Source organism: Scyliorhinus torazame, chromosome 7 (genome assembly GCF_047496885.1).
Source record: "Scyliorhinus torazame isolate Kashiwa2021f chromosome 7, sScyTor2.1, whole genome shotgun sequence".
NCBI lineage: Eukaryota > Metazoa > Chordata > Chondrichthyes > Carcharhiniformes > Scyliorhinidae > Scyliorhinus > Scyliorhinus torazame.
Window position 1 is genome coordinate 25664940 of NC_092713.1, and position 14929 is coordinate 25679868.

Below are 14929 nucleotides of genomic sequence, written 5' to 3' on the forward strand. Positions count from 1 at the left end.
ACAGTTGATACAATGTGAGTTGGGCATGGAGACAAAACCCACCTTGTTCTGTTTAAAAAAAGGAAAAAAATTTCTGTTGTGTAAGTAGTTTCACTGTAAGCTTTGGGATATGTTGATTGTTATTTTTTATTATCTGTATTTCTATTTTTGTTATGTAAAAACGCTCTTTGGAAAAACTTTAATAAAACATTTATTAAAAAGAAGGAAAGGATGCAGAGGAGATTTACCAGAATGTTGCCTGGTATGGAGGGAAGATCTTATGAAGAAAGACTGAGGGGCTTGAGGCTGTTTTCATTAGAGAGAAGGTTAAGAGGTGACTTAATAGAGGCATACAAGATGATCAGAGGATTGGCTAGGGTGGACAGTGAGAGCCTTTTTCCTCGGATGGTGATGTCGAGCAGGAGGCACATAGCTTTAAATTGAGGGGAGATAGATATAGGACAGATGTCAGAGGTAGGTTCTTTACTCAGAGAGTAGTAAGGGCGTGGAATTCCCTGCCTGCAACAGTAGTGGACTCGCCAACATTAAGGGCATTTAAATGGTCATTGCATAAACATATGGATGATAATGGAATAGTGTAGATGGGCTTTAGATTGGTTTCACAGGTCAGCGTAACATCGAGGGCCGAAGGGCCTGTACTGCGCTGTAATGTTCTATTGTTCTATAAGACCATAAGACATAGGAGCAGAATTAGGCCACTCAGCCCATCGAACCTGCTCCGCCATTCAATGATAGCTGATATTTTTCTCATCCCCATTCTCCCTCATAACACACCGATACCCACCATCACAGCTTCCGAAGTCAGATTGGCCTTCCAAAAAGTGAACCCTTGGAAGGCGACGAGTCTGGACAGGATCCCTGATCGTGCACTCAGAGCCTGCATGGACCAGCTGGCAGATGTGTTCTAGACATCTGTCTCTATTCTGTTCCGAGGTCCCCACCTGCTTCAAGAAGACCACCATCATACCGGTGCCAAAGAAGAACCAGGCAACGTACCTCAATGACTACCGTCCGGTGGGCCTGACTTCAGTCGTAATGAAGTGCTTCGAGAGGTTGGTCATGAAGTGCATCACCTCCATACTCCCAGAACGCCTTGATCCACTGCAATTCGCATACCGACGCAACTGGTCTACAGCAGATGCCATCTCCCTGGCCCTACACTCATCCCTAGAGCATCTCGAAAACAAGGACTCCTACATCAGACTCCTATTTATTGACTACAGCTCCACCTTCAACTCCATAATCCCAGCCAAGCTCATATCAAAGCTCCAAAACCTAGGACTTGGCTCCTCACTCTCAATTGGATCTTCGACTTTCTGACCCATAGACAACAATCAGTAAGAATGAACAACAACACCTCCTTTACAATAGTCCTCAATACCGGGGCCCCGCAAGGCTGCGTACTTAGCCCCCTACTATATTCCCTATACACACACGACTGCGTGGCAAAATTTGGTTCTAACTCCATCTACAAGTTTGCTGACGATATGACCATAGTGGGCCGGATCTCGAATAACGACGAGTCAGAATACAGGAGGGAGATAGAGAACCTAGTGGAGTGGTGCAGCGACAACAATCTATCCTCAATGCCAGCAAAACTAAAGAGCTGGTCATTGACTTCAGGAAGCAAAGTACTGTACACACCCCTGTCAGCATCAACGGGGCCAAGGTGGAGATGGTTAGCAGCTTCAAATTCCTAGGGGTGCACATTTCCAAAAATCTGTCCTCATCCACCCACGTCAACACTACCACCAAGAAAGCACAACAGCGCCTATACTTCCTCAGGAAACTAAGGAAATTCAGCATGTCCACATTAACTCTGACCAACTTTTACAGGTGCACCTTGGAAGGCATCCTATCAGGCTGCATCACAGCCTGGTATGGCAACTGCTCGGCCCAGGACCGCAAGAAACTTCAGAGAGTCGTGAACACAGCCCAGTCCATCACACAAACCTGCCTCCCATCTATTGACTCCGACTACACCTCCCGGTGCCTGGAGAAAAATCAAAGACCCTTCCCACTTGCTCACTCTTCCAACTTCTTCCATCGGGCAGGAGATACAAAAGTCTGAGAACACGCAAGAACAGCGTGGGCAGCACGGCCGCATAGTGGTTAGCACAATTGCTTAACAGCTCCAGGGTCCCAGGTTCGATTCCCGGCGTGGGTCACTGTCTGTGCGGAGTCTGTACGTTCTCCCCGTGTGTGCGTGGGTTTCCTCCGGGTGCTCCGGTTTCCTCCCACAGTCCAAAGATGTGCAGGTTAGGAGAATTGGCCATGCTAAATTGCCCTTAGTGTCCAAAATTGCCCTTAGTGTTGGGTGGGATTACTGGGTTATGGGGCTAGGGTGGAGGTGTTGTCTTGGGTAGGGTGCTCTTTCCAAGAGCCGGTGCAGACTCGATGGCCCGAATGGCCTCCTTCTGCACTGTAAATCCTATAATTCTATGATGCTATGAACAGACTCAGAAACAGCTTCTTCCCCGCTGTTACGAGACTCTTAAACGACCCTCTTACAGACTGACCTGATTAACACTACACCCCTGTATGCTTCACCCGATGCCGGTGTTATGTAGTTACATTGTGGACCTTGTGTTGCCCTATTATGTATTTTATTTTATTTTATTTTCATGTACTTAATGATTTGTTGAGCTGCTCGCATAAAAATACTTTTCACTGTACCTCGGTACACGTGACAATAAACAAAAATCCAAATCCAAAATCCTGCCTTCTTCCCATAACCCCTGATCCCCTTATCAATCACAAACCTATCTATCTCTGTCCTAAAGACACTCAGTGGTTTGGCCTCCACAGCCTTCTGCGGCAAAGGGTTCCACAGATTCACCACCCTCTGGCTGAAGAAATTCCTCCTCATCTCTGTTTTAAAGGATCGTCCCTTTAGTCTGAGATTATGCCCTCTGGTTCTAGTTTTTCCTACAAGTGGCAACATCCTCTCCACGTCCACTCTATCCAGGCCTCGCAGTATCCTGTAAGTTTCAATAGGATTCCCCCTCATCCTTCTAAACTCCAATGAGTACAGACACAGAGTCTTCAACCGTTCCTCATACGACTAGCTCTTCATTCCAGGGATCATTCTTGTGAACCTCCTATGGATCCTTTCCGAGGCCAGCACATCCTTCCTTGGATATGGGGCCCAAAACTGCTCATAATACTCCAAATGGGGTCTGACCAGAACCTTATACAGCCTCAGCAGTTCATCACTGGTCTTGTAATCTAGCCCTCTTGGCATGAATGCTAACATTGCATTTGCCTTCCTAACTGCTGACTGAACCTGCATGTTAACCTTAAGAAAATCTTGAACAAGGACTCCCAAGTCCCTTTGTGCTTCTGATTTCCTAAGCATTTTGCCATTTAGAGAATAGTCTATCCCTCCATTCCTCCTTCCAAAGTGCATAACCTCACACTTTTCCACAACGTATTCCATCTGCCACTTCATTGCCCACTCTCCTAGCCTGTCCAAGTCCTTCTGCAGCCCCTCTACTTCCTCAATACTACCTGTCCCGCTCCAGATCTTTGTATCATCTGCAAACTTAGCAACAGTGCCTTCAGTTCCTTCTTCCAGATCATTAATGTATATTGTGAAAGGTTGTGGTCCCAGCACTACCCCTGAGGTACACCACCAGTCACCGGCTGCCATTCTGTAAACGACCCTTTTATCCCTTCTCCCAGTCAGCCAATCCGCTATCCATGCCAGGATCTTACCCTTAACACTAGTAAGGAGTGTAATGGAATACTCTCCACTTGCCTGGATGAGTGCAGCTCCAACAACTCTCAAGAAGCTCAACACCATCCAATGCAAAGAAGCCCGCTTGATTGCTCCCTCTTCCACAAACATTCAAACCCTCCACCACCGATGAACAGTGGCAGCCGTGTGTACCATCTACAAGATGCACTGCAGTAACTCACCAAGTTTCCTTCTGCAGCACCGCCCTAACCCACGACCATTACCATCCAGAAGGAAAAGAGCAGCAGATACCGTTGAACACCAGCACCTGGAGTTTACCCTCTAAACCATCCTGTGCTGGAACAATGGTCGTTCCTTTACTGTCACTGGGTCAAAATCCTGGAATTCCCTCCCTGACAGCACAGTGAGTGTACCTACACCTCAGGGACTGTAGCAGTTCAGGAAGACAGCTCACCACCACCTTTCCAATGGGCAACTAGGGATGGGCAACATTCCTAGCCTAACCAGCAGCACGCGCATCCTGTAAAATGAAATATTTCGAAGAAAGGGGGCCTGCCTGACCTGAAGAAGCTCACTGACTTCGAGGAGCACCAGCCCACGGAGGACCAAGGGCATTGGGGAAGCGGAATAAAGTGAACCTGTAGAGGCGTCATGGCGGTCACCTGCACGCTCCACCAGGGACCTGGGTTCGAATCCCGGCTTGGGCCACAGTCTGTGTGGAGTCTGCACGTTCTCCCCGTGTCTGCGTGGGTTTCCTCCGGGCGCTCCGGTTTCCTCCCACAAGCCCCGAAAGACGTGCTTGTTAGGCGAATTGGACATTCTGAATTCTCCCTCAGTGAAACCGAACAGGCGCCGGAGTGTGGCGACTGGGGGCTTTTCACAGTAACTTCATTGCAGTCACAAGCCGACTTGTGACACTAATAAAGATTATTATTATTGTTATTATTAACTGTATTTCAGGACTGGTCTCACATTGTGATGATCATGTCACAGGCACATGTCTGCATCAGGAGGGGGCAGGGGTCAGCCAAGCTCAATGGCACTCCGAGGACTGCTGGGGAAAGGGCATCTGCAATGTCCAAGTCGGATGTCGAAACTCTGGGATCGGCCCCGCACTAGATACTGGAGGTGCAGCAAGAGGAGAGGGAACTTCAGGCAGAGTTGCTAAGACTCAACAGGGTGGAATGAAAGGGACACGTCTATTTGCTCTGATAAAGTGGTTCTGACCTGTGTGCGTTTGGAAACCTCGATTGGGCAAACGCCACGGAGAACCTCGTCCAGCAGAATGACCAGTTTCTGTCAGAGGTGCGTGCAGACGCACACTCCATCCCTGCAGCCATGGGTGAGAACTTGCAGCGGCCACGTGAGAGGCAGACTGGACACTTCCCTCCAGGTGCACCTTCTCCTCAAGGAGACAGACATGGGCACCCAGAGCGAGGGGGAATACAGAGCTACTGGGCACACCTGGGAGCTCCACTCAGGTCTCTTAGAGAGGGTCCAGCCCTTTGGAATCCTCTTGCCTGTGATTCCTTCAGCTTCATCCTCAGTAATGGAGCAGCTGACCCACAGCAGGACAGTCAGAGTAAAAGGGGGCCCTGCAGAGAATCCGGATCTCCAGAGAATACTCTCCAAGATCATTGCAGGTAAAATGGTCAGCAGGCTGCCCCCTGTACATGTTGGGGGAGCACCGAGAAGAAGTGATAGGAAATGTAAGATTAAGAAATTTGGCATGCAATATGATTACTAATATTCTTACACTTTTGTAAATACTTCAATGAAAGCTGATTTATTTGATTGTAGTCTGTGAGCCCCTCAACCATCTTCAGAGGGAGACCCCAAGCTGGTTTATACCCCCGGAACCATACATGTACAGGGGGGCAAGGATCTTTTTGTCCAAGATGGCGCCGGAGCGAGGCGACTCTCCCTCGGACTGATCTGTACCCTGTAAGCAGATAATTCACGACGCCCTTTGCTGCTCTCCAATCACTGTTTGTCAATGTACCATTTGTCAATGTTCTCTGTTGATTATTCTTTTGTCTACGATGTACATACTGTGTATGTTCCCTCGGCCACAGAAAAATACTTTTCACTGCACTTCGGTACATGTGACAATAAATCAAATCAAATCAATCAATCTCTCTGTGAGCTCTCTATCACAGATCCTCTTCCGTACATCTCTTTATTTTAAATAATCTTTGATGCACGATCAATTACACAAAGACGAGAGTTGCATGCAATCGAGGCTTTATTACATTAAGATGTGTGGCCTCCTACAGAGGCTGGCGAAATAGCTGTTGTACGAGGAGCACACATATTTATACTCCGCCTACTGGGTGGAGCCAGCAGGCAGGGATCTACCCCTGTACCTGTCGGACAGGGCCTTACCGTAAAGCACCTACACCAACATCCTCTATATACAATATATACATCAGTGGTGACTACCACATTCACCCCCTGTTAAAAATGAATCCAAAGGGGATGGTGGAGAACTATATACAGGTAGACGTTTTAAAGTACAGAGAGAAAAATAATTGAGTGCGGGGTGGAGGGGAAAATTATATACAGAGTGATGATGTTTTAAAAGTCCAAGTCATGTTCCAGATTCAGTCGGTCCGGAGGCTTGATCTGCCGTTGGGAGTGCTGGCGGCAATTCCGGTGTCAGTCTGGTCTTTGGTGGTTCCAGGAGCGTGTCGATGTCCTGTTCATCCCCGGGTGTGGGCAGGGGAGGATAGATTGTCCTGGGGTGGATGTTGCAGCTGGGTGCGCCAGGGGAGGAGGGGTGGCGCCGGGCTGGGGGGGTGTGAGTGTGCGGTACCAGGTCCCTGAGGGAGACTGTATCTTGGCGGCCGTCGGGGTATGCTACGTAGGCCTACTGTGGGTTGGCATGGAGTAGCTGTACACTCTCAACCAACAGATCCGCCTTGTGGAGTCGGACGTGTATACAGAGGAGTACGGGTCCTGGAGCTGCGAGCCAAGTCGGGAGCGACACCCCGGAGGTGGACTTCCTGGGGAAGGCAAAGAGACGTTCATGGGGGGTTTCGTTTGTCGCGGTGCATAGGAGCGACCGAATGGAGTGAAGGGCGTCAGGGAGGACCTCCTGCCAGCAGGAGGCTGGGAGATTTCTGGACCGCAGGGCCAGCTGGACGGCCCTCCAGACCATCCCATTCTCCCTCTTCACCTGCCCGTTTCCCCGTGGGTTGTAGCTGGTCGTCCTGCTCGAGGCAATGCCCCTGTTGTGCAGGAACTGATGCAGCTCATCGCTCATGAATGAGGATCCCCTGTCGCTGTGGACGGATGCGGGGAAGCCGAACAGAGCGAAGATGGTGTTGAGGGCTTTGATGACGGTGGCAGACGTCATATCGGGGCATGGGATGGTGAATATTCATCGACCACACTGAGGAGGTACGGTCGGTGGAGGGGAGGGGCCCTTTGAAGTCCATGCTGAGGCGGTCAAAGGGGCACCAGGCGTGCACGGTCTGGCCGGTAGAAGTGCGGTTTGCACTCCACGCATACCTGGCAGTCTCTGGTGATTGCCCTGACTTCCTCGATGGAGTTGGGCAGATTGCGGGCCTTGATGAAATGGTAAAAACGTGTGACTCCCGGGTGACAAAGGTTGTCATGCAGAGTCCGGAGTCGGTCCACCTGTGCGCTGGCGCATGTACCTCGGGAAAGGACATCGGGGGCTCGTTGAGCTTACCTACCGGGGCGATACAAAATCTCGTAGTTGTAGGTGGAGAGCTCGATCCTCCACCTCAAGATTTTATCATTTTTGATCTTACCCCGCTGTGTGTTATTGAACATAAAGGCAACCGACCGTTGGTCAGTGAGGAGAGTGAATCTCCTGCTGGCCAGGTAATGCCTCCAATGCCGCATAGCTTCAACGATGGCTTGGGCCTCTTTCTCGACGGAGGACTGCCGAATTTCGGAGGCATGTAGGGTTCGTGAAAAAAACACCACGGGCCTGTCTGCCTGGTTGAGGGTGGCGGCTAGAGCGACGTCTGATGCTCTCGACTTGGAATGGTAACGTCTCGTCGACCGCGTGCATTGCGGCCTTGGCGATGTCGGCCTTGATGCGGTTGAAGCCTGGTGAGCTTCGGCCGTTAAGGGAAAAAGAGTGGATTGAATGAGTGGGCGGGCCTTGTCCGCATCGTTTGGGATACACTGCGCATAATAAGAAAAGAACCCCAGGCATCGTTTGAGGGCCTTGGGGCAGTGGGGGAGGGGGAGTTCCATGAGGGGGCGCATGAGGTCAGGATCGGGCCCCAGAACTCCGTTCTGGACCACATAGCCGAGGATGACGAAGCGGTTCATGCTGAACACGCACTTCTCCTTGTTGTAGGTTAGGTTGGGGAGAGTGGCGGTGTGGAGAAATTTGGCAAGGTTGGCGTCATGGTCCTGCTGATCGTGGCCGCAGATGGTGACATTGTCCAGGTACGGGAAAGTGGCCCGCAGCCTGTACCGGTCAACCATTCGGCCCATTCCCCGTTGGAAAACCGAGACCCGTTGGTGACGTCAAAGGGAACCCTAAGAAAGTGGTCAAGGCGGCCATCTGCCTCGAAGGCAGTGTATGGGCGGTCCGCCTTATGGATGGGGAGCTGGTTGTAGGCGGATTTCAGGTCCACAGTTGAGAAGACCCGGTACTGTGCAATCTGATTGACCATATCAGATATGCGTGGGAGGGGATACGCGTCGAGCTGCGTGTACCGATTGATGGTCTGGCTGTAGTTCACGACCATTCTGTGTTTCTCCCCAGTTTTCACAACTACCACTTGGGCTCTCCAGGGGCTGTTGCTGGCCTCGATGATGCCTTCCCGAAGCAGTCGCTGGACCTCGGACCTGATGAAGGTCCTGTCCTGGGCGCTGTACCGTCTGCTCCTGGTGGCGATGGGTTTGCAATCCCGGGTTAAGTTTGCAAATAGGGAAGGTGGGTCAACCTTTCGGGTCGCGAGGCCGCAAACAGTAAGGGGTGGTAGACCCCGCCGAATTTCAGTGTTAGGCTCTGGAGGTTGCACTGGAAGCCCAGGCCGAGTAGCAGGGCAGGGCAGAGGTTGGGGAGGACGTAGAGGCAGAAACCGCTGAACTCCACGCCCTGGACAGTGAGAGCAGCGATGCAGCACCCTCAGATCGCCACGGAGTGGGAACCGGAGGCCAGGGAGATTCTCTGCTTAGCAGGGTGTACCGCGAGGGAGCAGCGCCTTACCGTATCGGGGTGAATGAATCTCTCGGTGCTCCCGGAGTCCAGCAGACAGGAGACCTCGTGCCCATCGATTTTCACGTTGGTAGAAGCCGTTGCCAGGTTGTGTGGGCGAGACTGGTCAATCGTGACCGAGGCGAGACGTGGCTGGTCATCGGCGGTTGCGGGCGGCGCGCGGCCAGATGAGGTGCCCGGGGGACATGGGTCCTGGTAAGATGGCGGCGCCCACAGGCCGCACGTGGTGGGGGTCGAACAAGATGGCGGCGTCCACGGGCCGTCCGTGGTCCGGGGAGGGGAAGGTGGCAGCGCCCACTGGCCGCATGTGGGGGGAGCTGGAACAATAGCGGCGACTGAGCGGGCCTGGCACACCGCAGCGAAGTGCCCCTTCTTGCCACAGGCCTTGCAAAGGGCGCTCCGGGCTGGGCAGCGCTGTCGGGGGTGTTTGGACTACCCACAGAAGTAACATTTGGGGCCCCCGGGGTTGGTTGGCTGCCGCGCGGCACAGGCGTGGGGCTGGCTGAGGGTGGTTGCTGGTGGGGTCCACGATGGGGCAGCCGTCTGCGGAGTCCATGATGCACAGGAGGGGTGGGCCGCGCGGTCGGGGGCGTAGGCCTGGATGTTGCGCAATGCGACCGTAAGCGAGAGCGCTAGCTTTTTGGTTTCCGCGAGGTCGAGCCCCTTCTAAGAGGCGCTGGCGGATGTAATCGGACCCTATCCCCGTAACAAAAGCGTCTCTCATGAGCAAGTTCGAGTGTTCCGTGGCCGTGTTGGCCTGACAGTCACAGTCTCTGACTCGGGGAATCAGGGCACGCCAGAAATCATCCACTGACTCACCAGCAAGTTGACGACGAGTGGAGAGGATGTGTCTGGCGTGGAGCGTGTTAGTCCGCTGAGCACAGTTTTCCTTCAGTAGCGCCATGGCCTCTGCGTAGGTCGGCGTGTCCTGGATAAGTGGAAAGACGTTGGAGCTCAGCCGCGTGTAAAGGATCTGAACCTTCTGAACTTCCGGAATTGGGTCTGGTGCAGACCTGATATAAGCTTCAAAACAGGCGAGCCAATGTTCAAAGTCCTTTTTGGAGTTGTCTGATTGCGGATGCAGCTGCAGGCGATCCGGCTTGATGCGGAGGTCCATCTCTGAAAAACTTAGTGTAATAAATTGATGCACGATCACTTACACAAAGACGAGAGTTGGATGCAATCGAGGCTTTATTATATTAAGCTGTGTAGCCTCCTACAGCAGCTGGCGAAAGGGCTGCTGTATGAGGAGCACACATATTTATACTCCGCCTACTGGGCAGAGCCAGCAGGCAGGGAACTACCCCCGTACCTGTAGTACAGGGGCCTTACCGTAAAGCACCTACACCGAGATCCTCTATATACAATATATACATCAGTGGTGACTACCACAATCTTTATTGTCACAATGAAGTTACTGCAAAAAGCCCCTAGTGGCCACACTCTGGCGCCTGTTCGGGTACACAGAGGGAGAACTTAGGATGTCCAAATTACCTAACAGCACGTCTTTCGAGACTTGTGGGAGGAAACCGGAGCACCCGGAGGAAACCCACGCACACACGGGGAGAATGTGCAGACTCCGCACAGAAATTAGCCCAAGCCGGAAATCGAACCTGGGACCTTGGAGCTGTGAAGCAACAGTGCTAACCACTGTGCCACCGTGCTGCCCATAACCAAACTTATAACCATACTGACATTTTGAAACTTAATTCTAACACAAACATCTCTAACTTACTCTTCTATGTTTACTTACAGATCTGAAGATCCTCCGATGTCCGTAGGATGGCCCACATGACCCGACCTGGCAGGACTCCTCCAATTATCCGACCCTGGTATCGACCTGGAAGTGGAAGAGGCCCGACCTGGAAGTCCAACACCGACCTTGCAGAGTGAAGGGGTTAGCATTTGAATGTGACATGCCACGACCGCCCCCCCCCCTCCCCCCCCCCCCCCCCCCCCGCCGCCAACCCCAGGACCATCTGTCAATTGTTCTTTCATAGAACCTATGGTAGTCACCACTAGTTGTATTACATGTATTACGGCACTGCCCGTATTGTAGAGGTGCATGGGTAAATCCCTGCCTACTGGCTCCGCCCAGTAGGCGGCATATAAATGTGTGTGCTCACCGGTGCTGCAGCCATTCTGGTTCCAGCTACAGGAGGCACAACATCTTTGCTCAATTAAGCCTCGATTATTCCACTACTCTCGTTTTTGTGGTAATTGATAGAGCATCAATTTATTGAGCAAAGATTTTATTTAAATGATGGATCTCCGCATCAAGCCTGATCGCCTGCAGCTGAGCCCTCTAGCAGCCAACGCGACATCCACGTTTGACCACTGGCTACCCTGCTTCGAAAGCAACCTCAGAACAGCCGCTGAAGAACCCTCGGACTCACAGAAGCTCCACGTCCTCTATTCACGGTTGAGCCCTGCCATTTTTCCTCTCATCCGGGACGCGCCCACTTACTCCGAAGTGATGGAGCTCCTGAAGGGACATTACGTTCGACCAGTCAATCAAGTATACGCCAGGCACCTCCTGGCCACGAGACAGCAACTCCCCGGGGAGTCTCTGGAAGATTTCTGGCGTGCCCTGCACATCCTAGGTAGGAACTGTGACTGCCAGGCAGTTTCGGCAGTCCAGCACACTGAACGTTTAATTCGAGACGCTTACGTCACGGGCATGAAGTCTGCGTACATCCGCCAGCCTCCCGTAACGTCCAGTCCTACGCCCCCTCATGGGCATCATGGGCCCGACCAGCTGCCGACTCCAGCTCACCGCAACCCTGCGCCGCGCAGCAGCCAGCCAACACTGGGGGGCCCAGGTGCTATTTCTGCGGGCAAAACAAACACCCAGGCAGCACTGCCCGGCGCGGAAAGCGACCTGCAATGGCTGTGGGAAGAAAGGACAGTTCGCTTCTGTTTGCCAGGCCCGGTCGGTCGCTGCTGTTTCCAGGCCCGGCGTTCCAACAACCCCCAAGTGCGACCCACGGGCGCCGCCATTTTCCCCTTCACAAGCCACGTGCAGCCCGTGGGCGCCGCCATCTTTGATGTTGCCCGCCATATGCGCCTTGTGGCCGCCGCCATCTTCGGCGCCATTTTGGACGACGTCTCAGGATCCCTGCTCGTCTGGCCGTTCATCGCCTGCCGCTACCTCCACCACCGCTGGCCAGCCCGGGACCTCCCAGCATCTGCCGCAGCTCGCCTCTATCACCCTGGATCAGTCCCGGCCCTGCAACCTCGCGACCGCGACGACAACAGTGAAGATCGATGGGCATGAGTCAACCTGCCTTTTTGACTCCGGGAGCACAGAGAGCTTCGTCCACCCATCTACGGTAAGGCGCTGCTCTCTCCCGGTACACCCCGTCACCCAGAAAATCTCCCTGGCCTCCGGATCCCATTCCGTGGAAATCCAGGGATACTGCATCGCGGCCCTCACCGTCCAAGGCGTAGAGTTCAGCAACTTCCGGCTCTATGTCCTCCCCCACCTCTGCGCTGCCCTGTTACTCGGCCTGGACTTCCAGTGCAACCTCCAAAGCCTAACCTTAAAATTCGGCGAACCCCTACCCCCCCCCTCACTGTATGCGGCCTCACAACCCTTAAGGTCGATCCACCTTCCCTGTTTGCGAACTTCACCCCAGATTGCAAAGCCGTCGTCACCAGGAGCAGACGGTACAACGCCCAGGACAGGACCTTCATCAGGTCGGAGGTCCAACGGCTTCAGCGGGAAGGGGCCATTGAGGCCAGCAACAGCCCCTGGAGAGCTCAAGTAGTGGTGGTGAAGACTGGGGAGAAGCACAGGATGGTCATTGACTACAGTCAGACCATCAATCGGTACACGCAGCTCGACGGGTACCCCCTCCCACGCATATCGGACATGGTCAATCAGATTGCGAAGTATCGAGTCTTTTCCACAGTGAACCTGAAGTCCGCCTACCACCAGCTCCCCATCAGCCCGGAGGACCGCCAATACACTGTGTTCAAAGCAGAGGGCTGCCTCTATCACTTCCTTAGGGTTCTCTTCGGCGTCACTAATGGGGTCTCAGTCTTCCAGCGAGAGATGGACCAAATGGTTGACCGGTACGGAATGCGGGCCACCTTCCCGTACCTAGATAACGTCACCATCTGCGGCCACGATCAGCAGGACCACGATGCAAATCTCCAAAAATCCCTCCAGACTGCCAAACTCCTTAATCTCACATACAATAAGGAGAAATGCGTGTTCCGCGCCAATCGCTTAGCCATCCTTCGCTATGTCGTGGAAAATGGAGTCCTAGGGCCCGACCCCGACCGCATGTGCCTCCTCATGGAACTCCCCCTCCCCCACTGCCCTAAGGCCCTGAAACGATGCCTGGGGGTTTTCTCCTGTTATGTCAGTGGGTCCCTAATTATGCGGACAAGGCCCGCCCACTCATTCAGTCCTGTTTTTCCCCTGACGGCTGAGGCCCGCCAGGTCTTCAACCGTATCAAGGCAGACATCGGCAACGCCACGATGCACGCGGTCAACGAGTCCCTCCCCTTCCAGGTGGAGAGCGATGCATCGGACGTAGCTCTGGCCGCCACCCTCAACCAGGCGGGCAGACCCGTGGCCTTCTTTTCCCGCACCCTCCATGCCTCCGAAATTCGGCACTCCTCTGTCGAAAAGGAGGCGCAAGCCATTGTGGAAGCTGTGCGACATTGGAGGCATTACCTGGCCGGCAGGAGATTCACTCTCCTCACTGACCAACAGTCGGTTGCCTTTATGTTCAGTAATACACAGCGGGGCAAGATCAAAAAGGACAAGATCTTGAGGTGGAGGATCGAGCTCTCCACCTATAACTATGGGATTGTGTATCGCCCGTGGAAGATCAATGAGCCCCCTGATGCCCTATCCCATGGTACATGTGCCAGCGCACAAGTGGACCGACTCCGGGCTCTCCACTATGACCTCTGCCACCCGGGGGTCACCCGGTTCTTCCATTTCATCAAGGCCCGCAACCTGCCCTACTCCATTGAGGAGGTCAGGACCGTCACCAGAGACTGCCAGGTCTGCGCGGAGTGCGAGCCGCACTTCTACCGGCCAGATCGAGCGCACCTGGTGAAGGCCTCCCGCCTCTTTGAGCACCTCAGCATGGACTTCAAAGGGCCCCTCCTCTCCACCGACCGCAACACGTACTTTCTGAACGTGATTGATGAGTACTCCCGCTTCCCTTTCGCCATCCCATGCCCCGATATGACTTCTGCCACGGTAATTAAAGCCCTCACCAGCATCTTCACTCTGTTCCGTTTCCCCACCTACATCCACAGCGATCGGGGATCCTCTTTTATGAGCGATGAGGTGCGTCAGTTCCTGCTCAGCAAGGGCATTGCCTCGGGCAGGACGACCACCTACAACCCCGGGGAAATGGGCAGGTGGAGCGGGAGAATGGGACGGTCTGGAAGGCTGTCCTGCTGGCCCTGCAGTCTAAAAATCTCCTGGTCTGCCTCTGGCAGGAGGTCCTCCCCGACGCGCTCCACTCCATCCGATCGCTCCTCTGCACCGCGACCAACGAGACCCCTCACGAGCGTGTGTTTGCCTTCCCCAGGAAGTCGACCTCCAGGGTCTCACTCCCAACATGGCTGACAGTTCCTGGACCCGTCCTCCTTCGGACGCATGTGCGGACCCATAAGTCAGACCCCTTGGTCGAAAAAGTCCACCTCCTACACGCGAACCCGCAGTACGCCTACGTGGCGCACCCCGCCGGGCGCCAGGACAGAGTCTCCCTCCAGGACCTGGCACCCGCTGGAACCCCACCCATGACCCCCGACCTGACACTGCCCCCCCCCCTACCCCCCGGTTACCTCATTCACCCCTGCGCCACTCACCCACCCTCCAGCGAACCTCACCGCAGCCCACGCCCCAGTAGGATCCGTCCTCCCACTGGTTCCACTCAGGGGTGATGAAGATGAGGACAACCCGTTCCCGGAGTCACAGGTGACCAAGTCGGCGCCCACATCACCACCAGGACTGAGGCAATCGCAGAGGAGGGTCAAGGCCCCCGACA